General features: G+C 39.4%; 1 protein-coding gene across 5 annotated transcripts in view; it reads right to left on the bottom strand.

Annotated features, from left to right (window-relative positions):
* Window positions 1–20502, bottom strand: part of il1rapl1a (interleukin 1 receptor accessory protein-like 1a) — a 286407-nt gene that overhangs the window by 252519 nt on the left and 13386 nt on the right. For all 5 annotated transcript variants that reach the window (XM_079357675.1, XM_079357679.1, XM_079357678.1 and 2 more), the window contains exon 3: window positions 15069–15133. The gene's annotated coding sequence lies outside the window, so the exon portion shown is untranslated. The remainder of the gene's footprint in view (window positions 1–15068; window positions 15134–20502) is intronic.

The raw sequence follows: 20502 nt of genomic DNA, 5'->3' as shown, positions 1-20502 counted from the left end.
ATACATACAAAGGTACAATGTTGGATGTCCATGATAAACCTCTGTAAAGTTTTTTAAAACATAAGATGCATAGTTGTTGATGTGGTTTCCTGCTACCCTGAAGGAGACGATATGAGAACTTTGCAAGATTGGATCACGTTCTGCTGTTGTATTAGAGCGCAGCATAAAGCGAAGGTGTTACTCGTAATCAATATAGCGCCCTCCGCTGGTGGCAAATATTATATTTATCTATTTGACTGGTGAATAAAATCGGGTAATATTGGCACACGCTAATAGTGGTCGAAATTATCGGCTGGCCAATTAATCTGTCAGGCTCTCGTCACTCGCAGGTTCACCAAAGAGATTATTGGTCAAGGAACAACGAGGGAAACATTATACACTGTTTTTATCAAGCAGAAGAAAATCCAACTAAACAACATGACTGTGAAGAAAAACTGCTTTTCACTCCTTTAAGTGCATCTTGCCCCATCATGGTTTATTTTATTTAAATCCAGGTAAAGCCATGTAACATTGACTAATGTGTCATCAGAAGAGGACACATCTATACTGTAGGCCCATTTCACTGACGTGTTCACCTACAGGACTTTTACTCAAAGCCTGGGCCTCTCACTAAAATACAGTGAAATATTCAAACAAAATCTGAGTACGCCTTGCACCACTGCATCCAGCCCGGTTTAAACTGAGAAACTCATGAGTGATGAGGGCAGAGCCAATGAGAAAAAGGACAGGTCCTTCAGACTTCATGCTTACTTTCCTTTACCAAAAAAAACAAAAACTAATTAACAAATAATAACAATAATAACAAATACGAGGATCAAACTGCTTTTTCTTTTCTCCGTTATTGATTAAACTGCTTTTAAGCATGAAAACTTGAAAACGTTAACAAGAGTTAACATTTGAAAAACTAGGAGGTTATTTTATGTGTATGCTTGATAAAAGACTTGAATGTCAAAGTAATAACTGTGTATTGACTGCTGCACCGATTTAATAACCTTTGCAGGTATACAATAAAGCACTTTATTCGTAGCTCAACACAATGCACATCTGGTTTTTATCACATTTGTTACAGAAACAATAATCTCAGCACCTCCCATTTACCTTCCACCGATAAAACCAGGCACTTTATGATGTTAAATTAAAGAAGTCCGTCACTCAGACACAAATGTCAGTTTGTGACAAAGAGGACAGAACGTACTGTGTGAAGAGCTGCATATTTCAGACGTGTCCCTGGCACACTTCTGACTGTTTAAAGCGAAACTCGTCTCAATTTGACCTCATGGCTATTCTGAGGATGTGAGAGCCCCTTCTCAGATCTATAAATGGGTGTCTCATAATGAGTATGATGACACCAGGCAGAAATACTCCTCTGTTTCATCTGGGAACGCACACAATCTGATTTATTTGATTCTTTTGTGGCAGACGCACTATAGGAATGTCCTTTGTTCAAAAAGGATTGCTAAAAACTTGACGTGGGAAAGTCAGCCTCTGAGCCGTCCATGGCAGACAAATTGATTTCTAAAGCCATGTTTTTCGATCATGTTGCATCTGTTTAATTTTCTTCAGAGGATCTTACATCTTTTTTTTTTTTATTATTTCTATTGCCTTGGCTGAGGAGACAGGTCTTGTGTGTTTACCTCAAAGCTGACGAGCAGCAAAGATAAAGCTCTCTGGATAGGGCTGACCTGTGATCTCGCTGAAGGGCTGAGAGCTGCAGTCAGGGGAGAGAACCTGTTATTATGATTGCATGTTCTGGGCTGATGACTTGACATTTGTGCTTCAGGTATGTCTGCATGTTTGATGCTTCATGACAGTGGTGTGAGAGCATTCAGAATCCTCAGTGAGGCAAAAGAGGATATAAAACAAGTTATAAAAAAAAATACTACGTAAAAGTCCTGCTTTTGAAATCCTTGTTCAAACCCCCACAGATGAAGGTGTACCTGATTAATGTATTTCTAAGCCTATTCCTTTTGCTTTCTAATGCTGTTAAACTTGGAACCTTCAGCCAGTCATGTTCTTTCTTGGATTATTTCAAGCTGAGCAGCTGCTTTGTAGAGGGTGCATAAGACTTCCACAAAATCTCTAAAAACATAAATCCGTTTTTTACTGATAGATTTCCCATTTTAGAACAAACCATGAAAATGTTGGATTTGTGTTAAACACAGATTCTATTAATGTAATGTGACCAACACCTCACTGATTCCCATGGACAAACCAAAGCTCAATGCAGTCAACCAACAGTCTCTGTCAGTGTTTTAATTGTGTCTGACATGGACCCACTCTCTGTGACATCACCCGGTGGTTTCTGAAGTGTATTTTTAAAAAGCCCATTGATGGCAGTCGCCATATTGGAAATGCACATCTCAAACTGGCCCTCTGGTAACCTCGTAACAGGCAAATAGCTGGAGCTGGGGCAAAACACATGCCTGTTAGTAGGATCAGTCATGTCCCTCATCATGAATAACCTTTAGCCTTAATATCATGAAAAATGTATAGCTTGTAAAGAAAATAAAATCCTTGTACAGTGACATTAGCTTAATGTTAAGACATTAGCTATTCAGACCTCATTCATTTTTTAACAAGGAAGGCTGTCAACATGTTTTTTTTTCTGTTGTGAAAGAAGAAATTTTTAAATGGGTGTGTATGTTAGTTTTGCAGTCAGCCTCTCGTGGATAGATGAGGAACTGCAGGTTTTTTTTTCGCTTCATATTTCACCTCTGGAGGTTGAGGCTTTACAGCAGTGATTATTTTTCACAAATGAATATGTTTTTAATGAATGGATATCCAATGGTTTCCACTGAAATTGATTTCTATTATCAAGAATATCTTGGGATACCTTAATTGGAAATGATGAATATAGTGTTACATAACGCCACTTCAGTCATATAAAATGTATAGACATTTTGTAAAATTCCATTTACTGATTTTTCAGATGGGGTACCAAAAGCACATTCATTTTCAATGTAAAGCTCTTGAGGACCATTTGATGATAATTATTTAATCATTGATCAGCGGTTATTGATAGATTCTGCTTTGCCGCACAGGCTTTGGAGTGTGTTTTATTCTCATTACTGCAGTTTGTGAAGGGAGGGGGGTTGTGATGATTAATATTGCCTCTGGATGAGCCTGAGTGATGGAGCTTAAGAAACGGAGAGACAGGGCCAGGACGTGAAAGCTGCTCTGCATGTCAGCCCTGTTTAACCCTGCAGCCACATAGGTTGTGACACAGAGCGAATATGAATGGGCTAATGGGCCCACCAGTGCAGTGTTAGCCAGGTGTTCTCTATTCACTGTCAGATGCTGTACACACAGGTACTAACTCTTACAGTAGGCAATAACACAAACACAACAGTTTGACATACTTGCTGATGAAAAGAGTTTTGAAACAATGACATGGAACCGAGTTGCCTTCTGGGCATAAAGTTTTATCTGTCTAACTTTAAGATCTACTTGTTCCTGCCCTTTGTTAGAAACATCACCTTATTACTGCTACTGCTTCACTTGACCCATAGACTGTAAAGATTAATTGTTGAAGGCTGAGTAACATCACCCATCTGTTGCTGCAGGGGGCTTAGGAGTCCCATCGAGGGCTGTCACTATGCTGAAAATGCTGTCTCACCCTGAATTTCTGTCAACCTAACGACAGGCTAAGAGCTGGAGCTCAGACGGGTTTTAATTCCCCTGACAAAAGCGAACGTCTGTTAATCTGGTCAGCTATACGTCCTATTGTGAATCATGCTTTTCCTTCAGAAAATCAAAGCGGAGGAGTTCTAAAAACTCCCTGTTACAGTGTGTGCAGCATGATGTAATCAGATCTATTTTTGTTATTTTTTCAAACCAAGCTGTAAACATGTTAATTTTAGCTGTAAAGTCAGGCTTTTTAAAAGGGGTTTGTGTGCAACATCTGGTGCTTCTGCAGCCAGCCTCAAGCGGACACTCCACAAACTGCAGGATTTTGCACTTCCCCTTTGGCTTCATTTTTCAACACGGCCGCTTGATTTGATCACAATGGTGATAAGACACATGATTAAAATATACAATAAACAGTGGTGGAAAGAAGATGTGTTTAATGTAATCAATAATTCCATTACATATGAGACGGACGCATAGTTCTGTCTGAGTATTGTTGCCAGACGAAAATACTCAGACATGTACTGAACAAGATCAGTTAGGAGACAGAATGTCAAACATTGTCTCCAGGTGTTACCATCTTTAAAGTTTAGATGGGAAGCTTGTTATAGAAGCAACATTAACATGTTGGGCATTTATGGTGCAAGATAATTTTAAATCCTATGTCTTGAGGAAGTCAAATTTTCTTCCTCCGCTGAGACAAGAGTTTAGCTTAAAACCTGTAACAATGGTGCACTATGTTAAGTAGCTTGGTGCCAATATTGAAAACTGATTATGAGTTTGAAAGTGTACCTTGGTCTCTTTCAATATTTTTTTTCTGAAAGAAAGAGCAGAACGAGATATTGAAAATTGTGGTCCAACAGCTAAAAAGTCCCCAAAGGTGCAAAGCGATAGGACAGTGGATAGAGTCAGAAATTCTGGTGGTTAGAGAGTGCCGTAAAGGAGCAACAGGTCAGATTCCCACCCTGGCTGCTGCTTGGAAAACAAAAGCCACTATTCATGGTGTCAAAATGGTTGTTTTTAAAGGTCGGCTTCTATGTTAAATATTATCTGCCTCTGCACATGTCTCTTCTCATTCTTACATGTCTGTCTTCCTCTCATGTCTTTCTTTCTTACCCCCCAATGTCTTCATCTCTCTTGTGTTGCTGTTGTTTGTTTCAGCCCGTCTTTGATCATGAGCTGAGGAGGACAGTAATCTACTGGAAGCCAAGTGTTTATATCTAGGACAGCTGAGAATTAGGTCACACGTGATTTTTGCTGCCCCGGGCTAACATGAGCGCCACCTTAAAGTTTCCTCATGATCGTCTCTCTCCACCGCGCATAAGTTTGTCAACAATGACTCAGCAGAGACGACGCTTGCGTCCAGCCAAGAGTCAAGGTGAGAACATCATAAAAGACAGATGTCCTGCATAATACCCTGTACTTTCACACTATTTAAATCAACAGCTTGGCAGCAGGCCAGTTTCAGAGGAGATAATAGTGATTTACAGGGTAATTCTGTCATAAATCTCTCATAGCATATTCTGAAAAATACAACAGAGGAGTGAAGACTGGGACTAAGTCTACAAGGTGGGTGATGCTCGGGGTCAGGAGCAGGCATACAGCTTGCCACCCATGAGAAAGTACTGTTTGATGTTTCCCCACTGGAAAGACAAAGAAGCTTTAACAACCAACAAAGGCCTATTCATGACCTTCGAGCTTTGACAACGAAGCAACAGATTAGAGGACAAACCTGGTGGGGGGGGGTTTACATGGGTAGACAAAATACCACATTTACAATATTTATGATGATGTGTACGAAGTATAAAATGTTACTGTACGGGCTGGATCATGGTCCATTTTAGCCACATCAGCATGGCTTTTGTGATGGTAGTAACAATCACTTGATGTACCACTGCGGTCCAAACTGGGGATGTTCTTGGTGACAAACATCCCTTTCCATTAAACATAAACTTAAAGTCAGAAGAGTCAAAATGTTTTCAGTTAAGAAACAAGAACATTAAGCATAATTTATTTCACACACAGACAGTCAGTGTTTGCATGAATATCAACTTGGTTTGCCAAATGAAGCTAACAGTAGTGCTAATGCTAGCATCGCCAGCCTTAGTCGTCCTTGCAGTTTAGCATCAACATGGCTTTGCTGGTTGCACATTTTCTTAGTCAATGTTAAAGTATAGTCTAACAAAGGCATGTAACTTTATATCCATTTCCTAAATCAAAATAGTGACTTATTAAGTGCGCCACTTTAATCTCTCAATGGTCGACTGTGCAAACAGCCTTACAAAACTACAATTGAAAATGTAATTCATTAGTCATTAAATTTATATTCAGAGTGTCTCGTTTAATTTACTTTATATCTCCTCTAATAATGCCATTGGTAACATTCTAACTGTTATTTAACACTCAATTTGGCACATGATGGAGGTTCCACTTTTGCCATCATGTAATGTCCAGTATTTTTTTCACGAGCAAAAGCAGTTTTATTTAAATTGTTCTGTAAAGTAAGGGGTCGTTATGAAGCTCTTAAGTAATTTATAACTTGCACTTATTTTTCTTAAATGTATTTCAAATTTGAAATGTAAAGGTTGTAAAAGTAACGTTGCACTTTCCCTTCAAACCAGGCTGTTTGGTTCTATATCCCCAAACTGACAAAATGCTTTTAATAACCAGGAATGCAGAGAAGACTGTCTTGGAGAAGGGTGGCTATTACCCTTTTTTTTGTCACATTTATGTAACAAAAAAGTGCTTGGAAATTTGCCTGCAGATGTAAAACAGCGGGATGTCGAATTTACCTCTTGAAAAGTGAATTACAGCAGCAGATTGGTAATATTCTTGGACACAGGGAGGATCAGAGCGAGTAAAATGTGGAATAATTCCAAAGTTGAAATTGTAAGAAAAGGTTTTGGTGGATTGTCTTTACTCAGGCAGTGATGTCGGAAAGGATGGAGGAATAACGTGTGCACCAGCAGATGTGCCGGTAATTGGGGGGGGGGGGATCAGGGCCAATTACAGTGATTTTAAGCGATGGTACCAGTCCCTGATCACATGTCTTGTAATTACAACCCAAGATCCCAGATCTCACAGCGAGAAACACCGGATTTGGCACGATTGGAAAAATCAAACAAAGACTTCTGCATGATGTTTATTTTTCAATATTTAAAGGTCTCGACTTCGCTCTTGCTTGATGGCGCGTTCGCTCTGTGATGTGTTTGCTTCTGCTGTCTTTGTTGTCGCTGTTAATGACTTTGAAGGAGCTTGGTGATATATTTAGCCGCTAATCAGACAAAATTAATCTAAAGTCATTTGGAAATTTTGTTGCATTGCAATCGCTGGCAGGAATGCATTAGATAGAAGTATGTGTGTATGTGTGTGAGGGTGTATCCACAAGAGGCTAAAACAGGGATATCATTTCATTTGATTGCCACACTCATCAAGTCCAAATGAAGATTAATGAACACATGATGGAGGATTGAAAATAATAATATTCCCGTTGTCTTTAGGCCTCTAATTTGTTTGAGAACATGCTGTCACGCTACACAGGGCTTATTGGCGTTTGCTAATGGACTGCTCATTGCGATGGAGACAAGGAGGGGGAGAAGGGGCATCTGCAGTAAGGCCAAAAGCTATAAAGAGTAAGAACTAGATGTAGGTGGCAATGTATGTCTTTTACAAGTGCTATTTGTGGCAGCAGTGATGAAAAGAAACTTAAATGTAAGAGTGTGTTAGCAGCAGCGAGTTAGCAGACAAGGAGGGGGTGGCCAATTCCCTAAATAACTTGTTCATTGATCGCAGCAAGTAGATGCAGTATTGATAGTGTTGTTCGCCCAAAGGACCCAGATCCACTAATAATTAATTGCAATAGAATAAGGAGGCAGGGCATCTATACTGCATTGCAGCTCCACACAATGAATTGGAGATACAATATATGCAGTCCATGTTCGACTCATTCCCCTATATCACACTAATTTGTGTGTTTTTGTTTTGTTTTCTTTAATTAATAAGCAGAATACCGAATTGATTTTAATGAAATGTGTGATTTACTATGATTTTTGAGATCATGACTGTTCTTTGACGTTGTATACTGCATAATTAGATGTCCAACAATATCTGAACATGTGCAACCGGATCTCTTCTGGGGTTATATCAGAAATGGTAGCTTAAATCGTATTTCCTCTGGGGCACTTTGTGTTTGTGCTTGTTATGACTATGATATTAGTGAATATTATTTATATAGCAGTTATCAAAATAAGTGTGTTGACTGTTCAACAATGCAGAAAAAAGGACAATAATAGAAATAATTTATGGAGAAGGAAAAGTGAAGAGAAACTGTATCATATTTCAGCCCACACATCCTTCACTGCATTGTTACAGCTGTTCATGGTTTAAACATGTTGTTGTTAAAGAAGAGTTTGCTGAATGTGAGCTGTCTGTTTGTTCTGACTGACACCTAAAGGTGAAAATCACTTTCATACAACACCACCCACAATCTGTTGAGGGGGAATAATCATACTTCACACTTTTAATAGTTGCGGGGGGACATTAAGTTTCCCGATAAATATGAGCAGTTCTTTATCATTAAGTTTATGTGTTTCCTCGTGCATCTCAACTTCAATGGCTGAAAAAGGGTCTATATGGTGAAAAATAAATACAAATCTTTGTCAGGTCTGATCTGACATCCACGGTTATATTTATGTTATAAAGATTCAGTTTTTTTAGACTTGCGTCTCTAGACAGCAGAGTGTGCAGTACAGTTTGCTTGTTCTCCTCCCACACAGAGTAATAGGTGATCTATACAGTAGATAGACCGCACACTGGAGGAAAATATTCACTCCAGCATGCAACTCATACACACACCTCTGTGTGTGTGTGCATGACTTAAGCTATTCAGTTACAGCTGCTCGAGGAAGTACTCACAACTATTAGCAATGCATGTGTATTCATTAGATGGAAATCACAGCGCCCACTAATACAAACCCTCATTACACAAAGTAATGCTTCATTTAAAAGGACAATACTGAGACCCTGAAGCTCAACTCAAGAGTCATTCACAAAAATAAGGTTAGGTATAATGAACTACAATATCACTCTTTTATCTGTTAAGGGGCAGCTAACGTTCAGTTAATACGCCGCACAACTCTGTAAAACACCCGTGCTTGTGCATATGAGGTATTAATATCTTTCCCGGGCTGACACTGCAAATGTCTTTTTGGTCCAAATTGAAAGCTAGGCACTGGCTGAGGTTTATGAGCTCTGTCAGAGTCAGGGCCGAAAAAATCCCCTCCAACATGCTCCTCAGATGAGATGTGCGATTCGAAAGGAAGGCGATGACATCCCTGTTATTCCCTGAGTCGTCAAGTATCCACTCCCATTGCTTCCGTCTACCGCTCAGCCTGTGGCTCCTATTACTCTTGTAGTACTTTATTTACTAAAAAGCTTAACTCAATCGTTGTTTTTTGTAACTGCTCCGTGTAAAATATGGAACAACAAGACTAAAGGTGAAGAGTCTGAGTTAAGTAGCATGCGCAGTCATCTCTGGCTTTTATTTCTATCCTTTTCAAGCCAAAGGTTTCTTAAGTGCTTAAGTGTAAGCCCACCTGTGGACAAACAGAAAGACATATACTTCCACTTAATCACTGCCAAGGGAAAAACCTGTAGGTGGACCCTCGGGGCCATTTCTGATCCCGTACACCACCCGAGAAGGAAAAGAGAAGGTGCGGGAACAAGAAACAAGAGAGTGAGATTGATGTTTTGTGTTAGAGAGAGAGAGAGAGAGAGAGAGAGAGACAGAGAGGAACGGTATGTTGACATCTTGCATGACCTTTGGAAATACAGCTCTATAATAAAGTAGACGTGTTGCCTGTAGAGAAAAATAACATTAATTTAACAAAGTAGAAGTCTATTTTTGAGTTGGAGGTCCTGCAGGAGACGGAGAGTAGGATCTTAGAAAAGCCAGAGGGCATGTCAGTACTTTATGTTCAGAGTCGAATTTACATCAAGATTACAGCAAATTAGATTTGTGTGGGACATGATAGAGTAGAGAAAGCAGTGAGACAGAGAGTGAAATGACTGGACATGGTGTTCTGAACACATTCCTATATTATGATGTTGTAACGATTTTAAGTTTGTCATTGCTGTTGGACATTTGCATTAACCTGACCTGAAATCTTGTCAATTTCTCACAGTCAGGAAGTGGGAAAGAAGTGCTCCTCTTTCACGGTACAATAGTTCAGTTAGTAAACTTAATGTTTGGCTGTTCTCAGCACAGCTACAGTCACTGCAGGGAATATGTCTGAATCTGTTTTGGGTTTTTTTCCAACTCAAAAGTGAGATTTCATGTAAACTCCAGCACGCCGAAGACTTTCCCATGAAAGACTCTTAAAAGCATCTCAATCAAACACTACGGTGTTATCCAAAGCATCAATTTTAAATAGCAAGTCAGCCGCGACATGAAGGAGAAGTCTGATTTTGCTGTCATGGTGTAGCTCTGTTCCAAATGTTTATTGACGTGGACGCTGGAAAGAAGCCAGTATCATTCAGGTGTGCATTGTACAAGTCGTTTTCATTGTTGTATATTTACAGAGCCAGGATTGTAAAGTTGAGCTTTTCCCCAGTGCTTTACTTAAGTCACACTAATATTTAATTCTTCAATTGTGTACAAAAATCATCCGTCAGGCCCAAAGAAAAAAACTAAACATCACCTCTTTGTTTAATGATCTAGCCTGGTCTTTCATAGCATTGACACACACTTACTAATAAAGTTATTTTTGCCTTCCTCACTTTATTACTAAATAGCCCTCTACCCTTGGTGCAATGCACTCGTAAATTGGGTTTCAGATTATTTTAGTGCCGCCCCTGTAGTCTCTTTATTGCCTTCTCATATTGCTGCATTGTGTGAGTACAGTACGTGTGCTCTATGTGTGTACCTTCACACACTGAGGAAATCACCGCACGCTCTGATTTATAGTTTAAAGGTCTTTCATCTATCAAAAACAAAAGTGAGTCGGACATGAAAATATGTGATGAGCCGCCGCTGGTGAACCAACACACTTCCCTAACCATGAGCTACTGCTTCACACACACACACACAAGTAATGTGTGTGTGGACGGTCACACCTCAAGACCAGTGATGCGAGTTCAACCCTGTGGACAGAACAACAGCATACATCAAACCTACTGCCTTTGTCAGTAACAAGATATTGATTTGGATTCTTGCCCAATAGAATGATGATATGTGTCTGCTTGGTTTGGCTGCCTGACAATTTTTTTTTTCTTTCCTCTCGCGCGCTCTCTTTAGTCCGGTCCATGCCAGACATCCCGTCTGTCATCTCTCATCCATTTCAGAGTGCGTCTTCCGGTGTGAAGGGAGACCCGAGAGAGCGGCAGGGGCATCTGAGAGATGGCACGAGGATAGGGGTTATAGTGCCGAACAGACAGGCTCCGTCTCCAAAGCCCTCAGCCAGATGGTCACTGTCTGCCAGGGAGATGGCCAACTCCCCGGATCCACAGAAATCACATATACGTCAACATGTTAAATAACCATGCAACTTTTAAATAGTGTCACCGGGTTTCATCTATGCACTAGTAACAAAGAGGGCAAATATGAAAATGCAGGATATATTATTGAAATATCTGTAGATTGGAGTCAATCGAGCCAAAGTTAAAGACGCACAAAAAAAAAAAAAAAAAGAAAGAAAAAGTGCAAATACATGTGTCGTATGTGTTTCCGTGCCGCACTTCTGTTTTTTTTGTTTTTTTGCTAATACCAGCTGGAACATGGCAGCCTTGGAGCACAAGGACAGCAAAGGGAGAAAATGAAGTCTGCTTTTGATTCTATCTGCCCAAGCCTCCCTCCTTCTCCAGGGGGAGATGTAACCTTCTGTAAGCCCCCCAGATCCACACACAGATGGAGACACTCGTTTTTCCTCCTCCTTTTCCACACTCTCTCTTTCTCTCCCTCTCGCTCCCCCATCCTCCCAGGCGGGGCCGTTCATCCCGCCCCAGGGAACATATGTGCTGCTTCTAGGACAAAAATCTCATATAGGGGCCAACTTTGAGATCTGGCATATTTCCCGAGGGGCTTTTTTATTGTTCTGTTGGACCTTCTGTTTTGACGGACAGGCTCAGATACCAAGCTCATGTACTGCAACCTTTCCTGTTGCTCCAAATTCCAAGTCAGAGTTTATTCAGAACAAGTTTTACACCCGAAACTGAAGATTTAGTATGACACAAAAAAGGAGCAATGATGTTGGCGCTTTCCCGCTGCTGTTCAGCCATTTATTTAACACTTTATATTTCCATCACATCTGCAACAGCTAAGAGTGATCAAATGCAATTTTCATCCAGGTAGAGGGCAATCAAAAGAGCTCAACCTCTGACACTCTCCAATCTCTTTTTCACTTTATTTTTTATAGCAGTATAAAGAAGAACTGAAGTATAAGATTACTGTCAGGATATGGCAAAGGTAATAATGATTTTACACAGCTTTGACTTCAGGGTACTACCGTATAATTGATTTGCTAAAAGTTCATTAGGTCATCTGTTATCTGTCAAGCAAAAGGAAAAATAGAGATTTTACACTAATTTAAATATTTCAAATGTATTTATCTGTGCTTTTGCAAGGTTGTTGTTAGACATGAAGAAATTTCAGTCAACTTCTGTAGGAACAAATGTCAAAAATCTTTCACAATATGTGCAGGAAGCTACAGTAACCAGTATTTGTTTGTTTTTTTTTAAAGCAAAAGTTGAACTTCTGGGCCAGACTCATTACTTACTGTAAAGCCGCTCTATAATGTTCGTTCTGTATAGGTCACTCAGGCACCTGCGTCTGTGCTTCATGACAGGCTGCAAATTACTTTTCCTTACAGTGAGTATGTGAATATTGTGTAATCCATGAACTGAGAAGAGCTCCTCAGAGGGCTAAGACTGCCTTCAGGGAAAATTAAGTATAACCTTCTGTTTCAGCCAATCAGAGAAAAGAATACAACAACAGTTTGAGGTTCAGATGTACATGTTAAGCTAAAGTTTGGATGGACATGGATTTATAGGACCGTTTTACTTTAAAGCGATTGCTTTTCATTTCGCAATCGAATAAGACTTTTTTTTTTCCAGACCTCTGCAGTCAGAGTACTGATCTTTAAAAAACACATTTTCATACTATAAAAAGGTCAAGATTTTATTATTCAAATAACACCTCAAATTCAATCAACATGGAGTGTTAACAGGTGGTGAAACATACAAATGTTGTCTCACAGTGTCAATGACAGCAAGCAGGTGAGTTAAGGAGTAGATACAATTCAGCGATTGGATGTGATTCAAACCGGAGAATATGATGGAAGTGCACAAAAGACAAAATATGATCACAGTGAGGCAAAATACCAAGAGGATAAACTGGGTTGGATTTAACTAACGGAAGTGGAGTTGGCCTGCTTACTGCTGGAAAGGCAGGTGCAAAACACCAGAGGTTAGCTTGTGCTAACGTGCGTTAGCTTGCACTGTAGATTTAAGCTATACACACTGTGTCCTGCAGAGAGTGCATGTTTCTGGTGGCGATAAACCCAGGAGGAGGGGCCCAGTCAGAATGTTGTTTATAAGCAGCAGCAAACATTTCTACTGACTTTACCTTCAAAAGACTAATGGGGCTTTCACACCTGCAGAAAACTCCTCATGCTGTATTATATATCATAATGCTACACAAAGTGGACGGCATGTATTGCACATGGATTTATTTACAGTGAGTCATGTAAGTGTGAATGTGTGAATCAACAGTGATGTATTTTGAATGGATGTAAAACTGTTCAGAATAAAAAGAACAACTGTGACAGTAAATGAGCAGAAACATGATGTGCTGGATGCATTTTTAGTAGAATATGAAACAAATCTTGAGAAATTTCAGAGATACAAATAAGACAAAAATTAGGCTTAAGCATATATTCATAATGGGTTTGTTTTTTTTATCACTCCTACCCAGTAAAATAAGCACTAATTCTAAAAGGTTATTCTCTGGCCCTCAGTGTCGCTGGAAGGAATTTCTTGAATTGTGTCTGAGAAGGAGATGTAGTAATGGCAAATTGGGAGGAAGAGATACACCGAGTATGAACCAGAGGCCGGTTTGGATTGAGCACTGATCACACGTGTCATCATGGTTCATGACTGAGTGTGATACTAAGAGGAGCATGGAAAATTACCACACAGCAAATTAACTCTGCAGAGTGTGATTAAAAATAATTTTTGTGAAACTAATTTGCACTTACTGTAGCATAAAATTAAGGTTGCGTTGGAACAGTTGGTTCAATTTTCAGAGGACCATCAGGACTTTTGAAAATTTAATGAGGATCCAAATTGCCTCTTTTCTCTCCCATTCACATCATGTATTTGTGACAAGCGAGCGCTGCCTCGGTCTGTGAGAGACCAAAAAGCCGTAAAACAGAAACACATTTGTCCTCTCACACAAGCACAGGTGGATCTGAGGGGACACATTTAGGTAATGGGATTATAAATGCTACATTCGGTGACCTTAATTCAGAATGTAACATAGCATAAGGTTTTTAATCAGTTCGACTGCAGTGGATCGAAATATGGATCCATGAGGGTGCATCTGTTGGAAATAATTGAAATAAATGTTGGTCAGAAATGCTATCATGTCAATGAATATCAAGAGGAAAATGCTGCTTCAGGTTAAAGGTCAACGAAGGGTTTAGTGGATGATCTTTGAACTTTTGACTGCAGTTACAACCACAAAGGGCCAGGATCATTTTTTATCACAACAGCAGTTTATTTATTATTCAAATTTCTGCACCATCAAGCCAACTCAGGAATGTAATTGGAAAAATCTATTTCCTATGTTATAAGCTTGAATATTATTGACTTTATAAAACATGGACATAGTCTTAGTGACATCACCCATTAGTTTCTATAGGGGCATTTTGAAGTCTACAGCGATGGCAGTCACCAAATATGAAATGTTGACTGTTATTTGAATACACCAAGCTCGTCACCGAGCTAGCACATTCCAAATGACAACAACACAAACAAAACACAACACACAAAGTGGACAGTTGAAGTTCAGTAATGGGATTTAGCTACATTGAAGTTTATAGTCTCCTGGCAAGCTATCAAATTAGCCACACCCCTTATTATGCATAATAATTAAATTCAACATTGATTGAGACAAATACCGTTCATTTTGTTTGGTTTTTGAGTTGAGTTTAAGTGACCCTGGCACAAAGCATCCATGTGTGTGTTGCGCCAGTCCTTCATGTGCCTGACACACAGATTGGCCTACTTGAAGGGAAGAGAGTGGATCTTTATGAGCTCCTCATGATAAGGCAGAGAGACATTAGGGTGACGGGTGTTCTAACCCGTCCTCCTCGTTGTCATTGTGTAGAAGAGAAATGTTGGGAGATGACAGCGGAGAGAGCAAGCGGAATATAATCATCCTTTACCTCCACGTGGCCTCCATCCAGCAGAGCTGCTCTTTTCTTGTTCCCTGCAGACATCAGTGGTCCATCTGAAATGACAGAATAGGAGGATGACTGACTTTGATTTGTTAGAGGTGACATGGGCGCTAGCGTATGTGCTGTCTGAGTGAGTGTGTGCAGAAGTACAGAGACTTTATCTGCAATTACTACCTGCTTTTGTAATCCATTTCACTTTGTTATCTCAGATTCAAGCAGGATCTCTTCATGAACAAAAGTTGACATGTGTCTACCATCTTTAGGAAAATGTAGAGCACTATATGCAAAAAACAACAACAATAAAAACCACTTGTGACAGCGTACACAAAGATTTGCTATGTAAGCTAACATATTGCTAACTTTTAAAGATGACAGGGTTAATCTATCATTAAGGCGCCGTCTACTTTTACACATGAAGTAGGGAGCAACATAAGTATTCATCATGAGCCGTTGTTTTGATGCTGGGTCAACGCTAGTCTGTAGCTAGCCCCTTTCACACTGGCTCTGTACTCCTGAAATATCCCATCATTGTCATGGTGTCAAAATTACCAAACACTTCTCTTCCTTCTGCAGGTAGAACTCCCAGCAACCAAACCAAGTGTTTCCATTTGTAAGAGCGTGTTTGACAAAAACTCTCAGGTCCTGGTTGTCCTTAACTCATCTGGAAAATGCCATGAGGTCATATGTGAAAGGGGCTTATCATGCTGATGAGAGCAGTGTGAGTGAACCGAGTCAAAAAAGTCGTGAAATGAAACAAAAAAACGATCAGCTGACATTTTTTTTTACTTTGTATGGAGCTTAAAAGAAATGCAAGGTAGGTGATAAGCTGTTTAATAATATAACACTACACCTGCTTTCAACTTTTAATTTTAACTCCTACTGCTCTGTTCAGTCTTTGTGACTAGAATTATTAACCTGCACACTGCATGACTGAACCAAAGTAGACTGAACACAAACAACAGAACACACCTCCGTATGAAAGGAGGTATCTGCTCTTTAAGCATGTATTGGGGCAGGTAAATGTGTTATTAATCAAGCTCGCAACACCACCTGTCGCTCTTTTAACTCCTGAAACAAGTTGGCATGTCTGTCTGCAGGATGCTATGATACATTGGATGTGTTTGCTCCCCTGGTCTGTGTGGGTTTAAGGCCTTTGTGACGTCCGTGGGGTTAGGCTGAAAAAATCTTTGACATGGTTGTTAGCAGCAACAGCTCTCATTCTGCTTCTCGTCATGAAAGTAAGAAAAGAAAAGAAATGTTTGAGAACTACCACAATGCCTGGTGGGAGTAACAGAAGAAATCAGAACAGTTCACACACATGTCCAAGTATCAGTATTAATAAAAGTTGGTATTGCATCAGTTAACAGATGGGTGCTGCAGCACTTTTCCAGTATCGGTACACCATGCAACACTACCATAAACAAAATGCCATACATTGGTGAATAATGTGAAACAACGTGGCTGTAAAAGGCCAAACCACATTATAACCGAAGCAACTGATTTTTGTTCCGACATATCAGTTTGTACAAAGCCATCCGAAAAATGTAACTGACAAATGATGTGAAATAGTTGAAGAGCAGCAAAATCTTACAGCAGGATCAGAAAGAGCTGATCCCAGATCTGTGGTTGTGGGTAACCTTGTACCTACAGTGAGGGATCCACAGGAGGGCATGTGTTTGCCTCAGGCTGGACACCTGTAGTTGAAAGGCCTGTCTTAAAGCTAAGGATGTGAAAGGTCTGAGCTTCCATAAGAAACTGTGTAAAAGCAACTGTGTCACAGGGAGCAAAAAGTCAGAAGGAAAGGTAGCGTTAAAAAAATAAAATAATAAATAAATATATATATACTGTATATATATACTGTATATATTGCAGTTTGCAGTGACCAGATTGGTCTTACCAAAGCTATATCATATACTGTGAATTTTCAGGGCATATTAAAACTATATCCTTACACCAAGTATGTAAGTATAAAAAGATACAAAGAATGTAGTTTGTACATGCCCTGTTTATTTCCCCTGTCTATCTTAGCTCCAGAAGATGATGTTATGATGTTTTAAATGTGAAGATGCAAATGGTGCAGAAGTGTGAGTGTCGACCTTGTCTTTGCTATTACAAAAGACCGACATCAGGGAGATAATTTACATTTTATAAATTCATTCTTTCTGTAGCCTTCTCTTGATCTTTTTCACTTTGTTAAAGCAGATCTATCAATAACTTTATAATTTATCAAATGGTAATGAGACTAATTAAGTCAGCGTGGAGAAAGGGGATGAAGGAGGGCTGCTGATATACTTATCTGTCAGGCTGTGATTTTGGTGTCTATTTTACCTCAGGACATACAAAATACTGTATATGAGCAGCAGCACACTTTACTGTCTCAATTTGTCAAATATGTGCAAACCTAAACTGAGGTGGATTCATTCATCATGTTTATGATGTACTTTTGAGTTTGACCTTGTTATGTCACTTGAAGTTGAAGAGTTTTGAAAACCTTTTTAAGAATGACTCAAATTTTATTTCTTCCTTGTACATATTGAAATATGCCAACATCAACGCTGACTACTTTCTTTAAGTAAAACCTCTTAGTCATCCATTCATTTCAAACTAATCCATCTTGTTATTGTTCCTCCCAGATGTCTGTGTGCTCTGCAGTGAAATGCCCTTGCAAAGGTGTTCCCTAAGGCTCAATTGTTGGACCACCTCTATTTCTTTCTGACCCTCAATGACAAATAATAAACCACCAGTATACGTATTAAATGTGCATGCAGATGACATAATCATTTATACATAATCACTATCACTTCTTTTTAGTGGTCAACAGATCACGGTTGACTCCCAGTCAGTTTTCTTTCATGCTTTAAAAGTTGATATTTAGGCATGTGAATATACTGAAGGAATATACTAGCAATTAGTTGGTGAGGAACTGTACCTGTACAATTAAAAAAAAAAAAAACACTATAGACTAATTTTCTTACACAACTTTTGTTATTGTTGCTTGTATTCATCCTTTCATTATGAAAGCTGCTGCTTTTTATTCGCTGCATCCAGGGTCATCTTGGCCATGTGGTCGTCTTACAGAAATGCAACAAAGTGGTCGTCCCCTTGACTATGAGAGCTACAGGCCTAGCTATTCTCAGCTTGCACTCCTTCTCTCCTCTGTGACTAAGTCTCTTCCATCCAAAGTTAATTTTTAATGACACACTTTGTTATGTAGGTCCATAGGGGGCCCTTAGTGGCTGTGCTTTAATAAAGAGAGTCTCACTGCTTGCTCCCTTCTGAGAAGACTTCATTAAATCCGGGGACTGGAAAAAAGGGCGTCTTTGAAGTCCCAGATTTGAGACTCTATCTTAACTTTATATATCTGTCCATCTGTCTGTCTGCTGTTTTATGACTTTATTTTCATATTTTACTTCAATGGTCACAATAAACAATTAAGAAGCCCTGAAGGACAGATGAAGTGACACCCTAAGGGCCACTTCAGCTGAAGTTTGTTTTCTTGTTCGACAATGAACAGAGGTTGGGACAGAGAAGAAGGGCCACTATTAATCAATTAATAATATTTTTAGGTATCACAGCTCCAATCTTGGTCTTTCTGTCAGAAAACATTTAGATAAATAGAATGGGGCTGTTTGTACGCCCTGCAGCCAAATCTTCATGAGATCCCTCACGACAGCTCTGACATCAGCGATAACATGATATTGTGCATTTGGAATAATCTTACAGGATACCTCTGCAGTGGAGAAAAGATGATTGCTTGCCCAAACAGCAGCCCTTTAAACAGGGAAAACAGGACAAAGTACCCTGGAGGGTGACTTTTTCTTGGAGAAGATGTGACAAAAGGTGAAGGTGAAAAAAAATAAATAAATGTTCTCTCAAGGGAAAACACAATGATGGAGAAAACCTGAAAAACGACCCTTTAGGGCATTGGTTCCCAACCTGGCACCCTTAGATGGAGCGACCATGTGCTGCACTCTCACACCAAATATTATCCAAGCTTATCCAAGTTTTAGCTTATCGAAAGCTATCAACATCAAGGTTTGTGTGCACTCTAGTTAAAATATGGCTTATCTTTGCTCACAGTTTTTGATACAGGTTGCAGTACCTGTTTTTTAATGATGGAGAGTAACTTTGAAGTTGAGTGGAGCTGCTCGTAATTGTTCTCTGAAGCTGTGAAGATGTGTTATTCTGCTGCCAGAATGAACACCTGGTTCTGCCCGGTTGTTATAATAAAGCAACGTTTAAAAAAAAAAAGGCTGCAGTTGTGTTATGAACCTGAATATTAATAAGTATTTTCCAAAGGCTACAACTGTCTTTAATTGCTGAAATGGATTGGACAGGTTATCAGATGTGTCTCCTTCCTCTCCTACCATCTGTGAAAAGATGTAATTTTCTTTTCCCACACTTCTCCATAGAGGGAATAATTACAGAGCAGATTGATGAGAAAACTGAATGAATGCTATCAGTAAGCTGGGGTAATTTTTCCAGGATTGGACAACCGAGTGGTCTGAGCTAACTACAGTATAAGGGAATGGTTAACGATGGTAAGAAGAAAGCAATAAGATAGAACTTTAGAGTGGAATATAGCATACAGTCATTCATGACAACCTCCCTTTTGGTAGACCCTTAAAATTAATGTAAATACCCTGCATGACCAATGACAGACTTACAGTGTAACAACAGAGGCATTTGGGTTATTTTATGCAGGAATCACAGAGCAATGCCATATTTCTAACATGCTTTGAATGGGGTGCATTTAAAAGGAAAACATGAAACATATCTAAAGGCATTGGAACATTAAAGCAGAATCCAAACATCTTGCAGGGAGCCAATAAATTAAACATACCACATTAAAACTACATTTTTGTGTTTACAATACACACATCAGTGTTTGCAGAAGCACGTTTTTAGTAAAGAGATCACAGACAGAATTTGACTGGAGGAGCCTGTGAAGTTGCTGCACTTCAGAGGGGAACTATCAAAAATGTGAATTCAAACCAAGCCACGAAGAAACTGATCTTTCTTTATATGCACACTCGCGCTGCGCTACAAAGCAGGAAGCATACAGACGGATGTCTTTCAACTTATTTGATGCACGAACATCCTGCACGGTCCACTTCTGAGCTTCATTTTAAGACAGAATGGATACAAGTATTTTAGCATGAGTTTCCAGGTCGGAGCCCTACAAATGACAAAATCCAATTAGTCATCTCTTCAGAAGCTTACAAAGTGGCAAAAACATGAAAGCGTTTATGTAATCTGTGCTAAAGAATTTAAATTATTCTGCCAAGGACTTTAATTTTTTTTTGTATAAGGTTGCCCACCTCCTATTACTCACTGATTAATATACGTGAGTCTTGTTTTGCATACTGAGAGGCATATTTAATGATACTTTCAGTAGGCACACGGTGTCTTAGCTGCTGAG

The sequence above is a fragment of the Symphodus melops genome, assembly GCF_947650265.1.
Source record: "Symphodus melops genome assembly, chromosome: 12".
Lineage (NCBI taxonomy): Eukaryota > Metazoa > Chordata > Actinopteri > Labriformes > Labridae > Symphodus > Symphodus melops.
The sequence above is the reverse complement of the archived record's forward strand: the minus strand, read 5'-3'. Positions and strand labels throughout refer to the sequence as shown.